This window comes from Meles meles, chromosome 14, assembly GCF_922984935.1.
Source record: "Meles meles chromosome 14, mMelMel3.1 paternal haplotype, whole genome shotgun sequence".
Lineage (NCBI taxonomy): Eukaryota > Metazoa > Chordata > Mammalia > Carnivora > Mustelidae > Meles > Meles meles.
Window position 1 is genome coordinate 36,057,620 of NC_060079.1, and position 9,990 is coordinate 36,067,609.

General features: G+C 33.8%; 1 non-coding gene across 1 annotated transcript; it reads left to right on the top strand.

Annotated features, from left to right (window-relative positions):
* Positions 1–9,633: 9,633 nt before the first annotated feature.
* Positions 9,634–9,740, top strand: LOC123925354. Its single transcript, XR_006814961.1, has one exon. It is a non-coding gene; the product is annotated as a U6 spliceosomal RNA (small nuclear RNA).
* The last annotated feature ends 250 nt before the right edge of the window (positions 9,741–9,990 follow it).

Genomic DNA, 9,990 nt, shown 5'->3' on the forward strand with positions numbered 1-9,990 from the left:
CCAAGAAGTTAGAGAAATCAAATTAAACATACAATATCTATAAAGGTCAACCAAAAAATAAAGGACATAAATAAAGGAGACACTCACTTTAAAATTAAAAATTACATATTTTCATCAAAGGTAGCAGAAGCATGTTAGCAGCATTTTAGTCCTAATTGTACTTTTTATTACTATTGAGGCTAAGTAACTTTTGTAAATATTTATTAGGTACTTTTTTACTTGTTTAATTTGGTGTTTGGTTGGATTAAATATGACACATTTATACTATAGGCTAGTTTGTGGTTATTCTGATCTTATGGGAGACTACATATATTACTTGGGGTAGATAATTTTATGATTAAAAGTAGGCTAAGAAACAATATTTCTAATAGAAATATGATGTAAATTTTATCTATATTTTCAAACATTAAAAAATCAAGTCAGGGTGTACCTGGCTAGCTGTGTCAGAAGAGCATGCTACTTTTGATCTCAGGGCTTGTGAGTTTGAACTTCCTATTGGATGTAGAGATTACTTAAAAATAAGATCTTAAAAATCAGTTCAAGATGGTAAGAACAAAAGTAATTTCATGTCTTTAATTTTGCATCTTTACTTTTTTGCACAATGCATATAGTCACAAAAATAAGTTAGAACTGAGATTCTTATTTATGTAAAAAATCTTTTCAATAGGCACACATATAAAAGTGAAGGGAAACATTTAGAGCAAACTGTCAGTAGAAATTATGCCTGTTTACTGGTGGTCTGATGATCTAATATAACCTTTATTGACAACTTAGTACCTGATATTTCTGTTTTTATTAAAACTTTTTTTTGCCGCAGTTTTAGGATTCATGATATTTTAAAATTAGAAAGATTAAGGATGTTTCAAATAGAGTATAAGAGGTGTAAATAACTAGAAGGGATAAATAACTGTAAATTAACTTGTTAAAAATTAAAAGTATTGGAAAGAGAATAAGAATTGGAAATATAAGCAGAACTCTAATCTATTTATATTTGTTCAATTAATATAAAATATACATTTATCAGTAAGCCATGCAAATATCAAGTCACTGAAGAAAGAATAATTAAAAAAGACTTTATAAATGCAGTCATTTTAGGGGAACAGTTCTATTGTATTATTCACTCTAAAGTGTAGGCTTTTCAGAAACAAATTGATCTAGTATTTGCATCTTCTAACATGCCTACTCCAGTGGTTTGCATCTAGAAGATGCTCAGTTACACAGTAATTGGTTGTTCTTTTATGATTTGCTTTTTCCTTAATTCTCACATACTCTACCAGACTTTCCCACATGAATTTAATTAAAAGGTCTTTCAAATTTGTTTCTGATGTCATCGCATTTGGTCCTTACATAATCTTTGTGAGCTAGACTGGAAAGGAGCTTCTAGCTCTACTTTTTCTAAGTAAGAAAGCATAAAGGTTATGTGATTGAAGTATAAATGCTTAACTCCTATTACTTATAAGAAATTAGAAGTTATTACAAGTTTACACTTTTCCCCATCAACATGCAGTGGCTTGTGTATATTGTGCAGAGATTTGCATTTCATTATTATTATAAATCAGATTTACATTGCATTAGTCACTCAATCTTTAAAGTATAAGGATCATATTATAAAATGAATATTATAACATTGAATCTTACATAACTTTTGAATTGAAAGGTTGTTAATAGAAACAAAACACAATGATTACTTATAAGGTATTGTACTAACATCACATGAAATCTTAATGGAAATTGAACTGAGGGATTGAAATAGACATTAAAATAATATAACAAAAATACTTTACTTTTTATTTGTACGTTTCCATACACATCAATCATAATTATAAATCTACTTAAGTAAATTTCTATTGAAAGAGTTCATGGATAATACGGCTATTGAGAAATTCAAAAACTATTACATCATCATAAATTAGAAAATATTATAAGATTGATTTCTCTCTCAATAGATTAGTTTTTAGAAGATGGTAAATATATTTAAGCACAAAGAAAATAAAAATATAAAGTGTTTCAGTCTTATATCCTCTATATACAACTCTGTTATACAAAGTAAGGTGTTTTTCTTAAATTGAACATAAAAGCAAGATTGGAAAGCTTTAAAACAAATTGCAGTTTGGAAGCACTTTTTATTGCCACCTGGATGCATTTCATGAGCCCACAGGTATCAGGGTTAAGCTGAACTAGGATGTCTACTCTTTTGAAAACTATTTGAGTTATTGGATCAGTGGAAAAAATAATAAATCATGCTCTATCTGACATGTTCTATAAGCTTAAATAAAAAAAAATACAAAATAGGATAGAAAAGTTAAATAATAATTGAAATTTTCCTATATATTAAGAATTCAATTACTTTAATGATTTTAATATATACACTACATTTTTCTTAAATTTATTTATTTAATTTTTTACCTTTAATATTCTTTTTATTGAAGTGAGACATAGTATAAGAAAATAACTTCTAGTTTTTTGGAACAATGAATTCCCAGATTATTCTATATGTAGATAACCTTGTTCCTTTTTTTTTTCACTTTTTTTTAATTTCTTTTCAGCACATCAGTATTTATTGTTTTTGCATCACACCCAGTGCTCCATGCAATACGTGCCCTCCCTATTACCCACCACCTGGTTCCCCAACCTCCCACCCCCCGCCCCTTCAAAACTCTCAGGTTGTTTTTCAGAGTCCATTTATTAAAATTTATTTATTTATTTGTTTGTTTGTTTATTTTTAAGATTTCATCCATTTATTCAACAGACAGAGATCACAAGCAGGCAGAGAGGCAGGCAGAGAGAGAGGAAGGGAAGCAGACTCCCTGCTGAGCAGAAAGCCCGATGCGGGACTCGATCCCAGGACCCTGAGATCATGACCTGAGCTGAAGGCAGAGGCCTTAACCCACTGATCCACCCAGGTGCCCCTTTCTTAAATTTAGATAGGCAAACAAAACTGTCTTAATTATATGCGACAAGACACATGAAATTCTTTTATAATTTCAATTTCATCTTTTTATAGGATGCTGTTTTGTATACACTTATTAAAATAGGAGTTAAATTTTTTTAATTTTTATTTTCACAGGAGAATTCCTTAAAAATTGAGTAAGGGTGGGGAAGGCTGTGCTGGTCTTGTGTCCTCAAGGTGCCAGCGGGAGCTTAGAAACCCAGGCTTTTTGATTTGTGCACGAGGTGGGTGTAGGTGGACACCTTAAGGCAAGGCTGGCTGAAGTCCTCCACAGCTGCCAACATTGGAAAAGTGCCCTCTTCTCCTGTGTGTAACCATATGCAAGGCACTGCTCTGATCTCACGGACTGACAAATCATGTATGAGAATGGCAGTTTTCTGCCAAAGGTTCCCCACCTAAGGAGGCCCACATATTTGCACAGGACATTACACAAGATTGTGCCACAAGGGTGCTGAGCCCATAACCATTTCCTAAGAACCTGTCACAATACTCACTGCACCCAAGTTTTCTTCCTAGATATGGAAAGTGATGAGTCAGGATCAGTTAAGCAAAATAAGATCCCAATCTTTGCCAAATTAAGACAGACATAAGGGGCAAGAGGGGAAGGTTGTGTACTTGCACAGATGGCCTCCCTCTGCAGGGCCTCAAGCTTTGCCTGCAGATTATGGGGTGGGTGTATAGATCAACAAGAGGACTCGTCTCTGGTTTGCAGAGTCTTGAGGGTCAAAATGAGCAGCTACCTCAAGTTCACCTGTACCTGCTACAAAAAACCTTCAAACTGCTGGGCTTGCTAGTGTCAAGACAACTAAAAAGAGGAATAAATTCAATATGGCTTCTCTTAATTGAAAATACTGCCCCATTCCAATAAGGTTTTTTTTTTTTCTTCTTCTATATTTTTTTTAAATGGATGGAGACAAAAAAATGAGTGACTCAATATGCCCTTTAAGGGAACATTAAATTTTTTTAAAGTTTTCTGCTGTAACTTTCAAGCTAAAATAATTACAGTAATTTTGTTTTTAAACTTTTTTTTTTACTTTTTGCCTGCTAAATATGAAATAATTATAGACTCATAAGAAGTTGCAAAATTAGTACAGAGAGGTGCCACGTATAGCTTTTAGCAACCTTCCACCAATGGTAGTATATTACCTAATTATAGTAGAGTACCCAAACCAGAAAATTGATATTGGCACAATACAATGAACTGGGACATAGGCATTACTAAGATTTAAAAGGTTTTTACATGTGCTCATTGTGTGTTTGTGGGGTTTATAAAACTATAATATTCAGTTGATTATATTTCATGGAGCTATATTTTTTAAATAATAACATGTTAAGAATCCTTAACCTAAACTACAATTTGAAGTTAAATAAAAATTTTCAAAGATTCTGAGGAGGAAAATAATTGTTAAAAATACCTTTCTGTGGAGCACCTGGGTGGCTCAGTCAGTTAAGTGTCTGCCATTTGGCTCAAATCCTGATCCCAGGGTCCTGGCTGGGATAAAGTCCTGTATGGGGCTCCCTGCTCAGTGGGGCATCTGCTTTTCCCCCTCCTCTGCCCTGCCACACTGCCCATGCCCTATCACTATCTCTCAATAAATAAAATCTTGAAAAAAACCCTTTTTGTTTATTTGGTGTGATAGGATTTAAAATTATTGTTTAAATAGCCTACAATTACCTCTAATAGATACCTACTCTATTAAGGAGTAAAGCATTATTTCTTGTTGCCATGAACACCATGGTTGCTGATTAAAATTGAAGCCGTCCAGGAGCAATAAGGGAAGAGAACAGAAATATGCAGAATTTTAACATCTCAATATATTTTGTCACCCTTCACCAGATCTGTTGGTCAGAAAGTAAATACCAAATCCTAGATTTTATTTAATATTTTGTTAGAAGCATGTATTAAAGTTTGCCTTATAAATTTGTGGTGGTTTAAAAAATTTTGAACATAAAAAATTAAAGTGGATAGGTGAATGGAGAATGAGCATAAATTACCTGATATTTTAGATTATTCTAAAATAAGGACTCAATTAACCAAAGTTGTATCTTTCTGAATAAAAGACTTATACTTTTTCCTAACTATGATCTTTGTTTTGTTTTTACAGTAGGTAAGAGCAATGATAAATATCTCGGTGTCCACAATTTATTTATATAACTGAGAATATCCCTAGAATCATGTCCATATTAAACACCATGTAAGACTTTTTTTTTTTTTTTGCTATTTCTGTAATTAAAGATACATGTCTTTTCACTTGCAGGTTTATGTTGATATATCTTCAGTCTTTCTGATTATTTAAAACAAATTTCACTTTAATCTTTTCAGAAGAGCTCATTATTCCCTGACATCTAGGATCTTTAGAAGATTCAAGTATCTTCATAAAAGTTTGTCTGCAGCTTTTATATTGTGGATAAATATAAAACATCAGCTTACCTTTCCTGTCTTTGAGTATCTTTTAGTAACACTATTATCTTCTGGCATGAAAGGATGCTGTCAAAAATTATGACAGTGATTTGACTTTCTCTTCTATCAAGTATTTGACTATCTCTATTAGGTATTTGACTTGATATTTTTGTCTGGAGGCCAAAGAAAATTTACTTTCTCTTTAAAATTCACTCATTTTACCATCAGGTCTCATTGTAGGCTTTCTGGGTCAATTTTCTCCAATAATAGGATACTCTTTCAATGTGTATTCTCTGGAATCTTATTTCGGTAATGATTTTTGTATTTTTCCTAAGATTTGTTTATTAGAGGGAGAGAAAGAACATGCATGTATGAGCATGGGGCCAGGGAGGTGGGGAAGGGGGACAAGGACAGAGAGAAGCTCAAGCAGACTCCTCACAAAGTGTCCAGCCTGACATGGAACTCAATCCCACAACCTTGAGATCAAGACCCTGAGCTGAAACCAAGAGTCAGACACCTAACCAACTGAGCCACCCAGATGCCTCAGGAATGATTTTTTGAATCCTAGTTTATAATACTTATTATCTTCAATTACATTAACTTTTTCCTTAAATATTCTTACTACAAATTTTATATATATACATATATATGTATATATACGTATGTATGATTTTCTTTGAAAATATTTTCTCCTGGTGCATTTCTTTTTGAAATAGGTAAGCATAGTAGGAGCAGCAATGAAAGAGGATAGGGAAAATAAGAACCAAACTGTGGGGAAAATATATGTATTGGAAGACATTATTGTATGCCTGTAAGGTAATAGAAAAGAGTTTCCAGACAAAGAGAAGTTGAAATGAGAGAGAGGGAGATGATAATTATTCAAGTCGCTGATACTAATGGCAGGAGATAGGCATTAGAACTCAGGAAAGGGGGCTTCTTGTCTTACAAGGAGCAGCCAGCACATCTGAGACTAAAGAGATGAGGATAGTAAGAATGTGTAAAGGAATATGTTGAAACGATAAGTACTTGGAAATAGTTTACACTTGATGGACAGGTGATACAGTCATCTAATGGCTTGGTAATGAAGAGGGCTGGGTGGATAGTGTGAGGAGAATGACAAAGATTTTGAGTAACTAATAAGTAAATTGGGAGAGCAGGTAGATGAAGGAAAAGTACAGTGTTTTTTCAAGTGGAAGTAAGGACTTTGTTGCAGTTCCAGACGATTAATTTGACCTAGAGCTGACCTGCATGACCAAGGGGTTAGCCCTGGTATCACTCAAAGGTGTAGTATACAGAAAATATAGCACAGTCTTGATACATGTATGGGATGAAATTTAGGGTCATGATAGGACACAATAAGTAACTTCATCTTAAATTTATTTTAAAATGCTTTTTTTGGGCATAGGGACCGTTATTCATAATTTATTTTAAAAGTATGCTCACATTATCTATTTAATCTAGGTTTATTTTATCAGCAGATTATTGTATTGGAAAATGACTTAAATAGATACATATTAATACTATATTTTATTTCCTGAAGAAGAAAGGAAATTAATTGTCTAAGTCATTATTCATGTCTTTTTATAGCTCTGTAGATTAATTATCAAATGAATCTATCAAAATGACTTCATCACATCTACAATTTTCAACTATAAAAGTATTCTTTTACAGGTTAGACATAAATATAGGTTATATTATGTAGTTATAATCCCACTATATTTATCTATAGACCTATAAATATCATACTTTATGGAATTAGCACAATGACACTTCCTTTATAAGTGTAGAAATGCTTGATGATGGTAATTTCTCATTTAATCTATAATTAACCAATAAATATGACAGATCATTTTATTTGAGTGCCAATAATTAGTGATTTTATATTTATATGATTTAGTAAATGAGACAGATTCTCTTACTGCCAGTGATAATTTCGTTCTACAAATTGGGCATATTCAGAAGTTTATAGCTCTTTAAGAGTCACTAAATCCTAGTTTATCACTTTAAGCAATAATCTGGACACAAGAATGAGAGAATCTATTGGGAAAGGTGAGCTCATTTTCAAGAGGAAATCTATGACTTTTGGTTAATAACTCAGAAGAAGGATGAACTTACTTGGTTTCCCTTTTCACCTATGTCTTTCAGCTTCATTCTTTTGGGAAAGGGAAATCTGCACTCACTTTAAGATTGATGATGCTCTATATATGACAGCACTATTTCTCATTTCAGCTCATTTTCTAGGCAGAGTCTGAGAAATATGAGTGGTCTTGAATTTTAAAATAAACATGTCCTCTGTGTAGCACAGGTTTTTTGTTACATTCCAAATCTTTGCCAACCTAAGCAGATTTTATTAAGCCAGGAGATAATAGTGATCAGTTGTTCAGCTACGAATAGTGAAGGGAAAGATTTGAAGCTACCAGATGTTATGTCTAACTAGGTTACTTACATGTGGTTGTTTCTTGTGAAATAGTTTATGATATATGTCTGTAACATAGCTCAGTTTTAGAATAATTCTATTTGAATTCCTATTTTGCAACGTCTCTTTGACCTTACCATCTTTTTTTTTTTTAAGGTTTTTTTTTTTTTTTGACAGACAGAGATCACAAGTAGGCAGAGAGGAAGGCAGAGAGAGTGGAGGAAGCAGGCTCCCCGTGGAGCAGAGAGCCCGATGCGGGGCTCGATCCCAGGACCCTGGGATCATGACCCCAGCCTAAGGCAGAGGCTTAACCCACTGAGCCACCCAGGTGCCCCTGACCTTACCATCTTTAACCCTTGATTTCTTTACTTGGAGTGAGAATATTGACTATATCCACTATACTGGCTTGTGCTGAGGTTTTTTTTTTTTTTTTTTCCTTAATTTATTTATTTGACAGAGAGAAATCACAACTAGGCAGAGAGGCAGGCAGAGAGAGAGGAAGGGAAGCAGGCTCCCCGCTGAGCAGAGAGCCCGATGTGGGGCTCGATCCCAGGACCCTGGGATCATGATCTGAGCCGAAGGCAGAGGCTTTAACCCACTGAGCCACCCAGGTGCCCCTTGTGCTGAGTTTTAACTCTATGCTTCACCTATAGTTAATACTCTGAAAAATGTTACCAGTAAGTATTATTATATATGCTGGTCAATAAATGACATCTTTAATGTTTATTGTCAGTTTGATGTAAACTTCTGTAGTCTACATCATATGGAATATGAAATAGTTGAAAAGAAAACTCACATCAGCTGATTAACTCGGATGAATCATTGCATACATATATCACTTGGTAGAAGTATTTTCAGAGCAAGAAATTCAGTGTAGAAATTGGAGTTTCCTGAAATGTAAGAGGAATTGGGAAGTGCACCTCTGGAAATGAGGTGGGTGGAAGGGGGACAGCCAGAGAACTGAAATAAAGGTCCCATTAGCTTTCTGAAGCATAAGCAGTGGTAGACAAGTTGGAACTTGTAAAAAGTCTGAGAAAACTTACATATCTGGAAGCTGAAATACAACCATGAGAGGGGAACTTATGAAGATCTAGAACCTTCAAGAAAGTTTAAGAACCACTTTTAAAAACTGTTTCTCTATGAAAACCAAGGCTTCTAAGGGAACTGTCAGTCTTATAAGTAACAGGTTTTGTCCTGTTGTGGGTCAGCTCTAAAATATGAGGAAACATATTATAGCTGCCCTATTTATCATCATGCCTGTATACCACAACATACCAAGAGTAATGATCTCTGCTGCTTTTTCATCTCCTAAGTCTTACCACTTTCCTTTCTTGACCATGTCTCATGTGGAATAATGTAGGGGGGCAAATCGTGAGAAACAATTTTACCAGCCTTGTATGGGAGTAGTGGCATCAAACAGACAACATGTCATCTAACATATTTTAAGAGGAGGACCGTGATGATTTGGGGAAAAATGGGGGTGGGGAGGAGGTATCCTCTTCTAAAGTAATGTAAATTATATATCTTTTCCCAAAGTCTATACAAAATAGCAAAAAAGTGTGGTTTTTTTGTAAAGCAATAGGTAGAATTTTTTTTTTTTAAAGACTGGTCTGCGTAGGATATTGGCAGAGACAGAGCCCTCTTAGTAAAATTGATAAAAATTCTTTTGTATTTGACTTTTATTAATTACAAGCAGAAACTGAATTATATGGGTCTTGGTTAAATACTACATACACACATATTTTCTCTCATCTTAAACTGTTAATTAGAGATGAGATTTTGTATGAATCATCACAACCCATAGTATGGAATAGGAATGGCCCATAGACAGGAGACTAGTTGTAATTTTAACAATATAACTACCACGTGCTCCCTTCATCAGCACATAAACTAAAATTGAAATGATACAGAAAAGATTAGCATGGCCCCTATACAAGGAGAACATGCAAATTTGTGAAGCATTTCATATTTAAAACAAACAACAACAACCAACATAACCACTCCTAAATGGAAAAAGACACTATTCTACAGTCAGAAGACTTATTCAAAAAGTGAAAATTGCAATTATTTATAGGACCGTGTGTTATTTTAGTTCTTACATATGTATATATATTAGTATAAAGTATAAAATATTATACATGTAGATTTCCTTCTGGGATATTCCTTAACTTATACTCAGAATTTTTTTCCTTACCCGTCGAGCAAACCCAAACTATGCCTGTC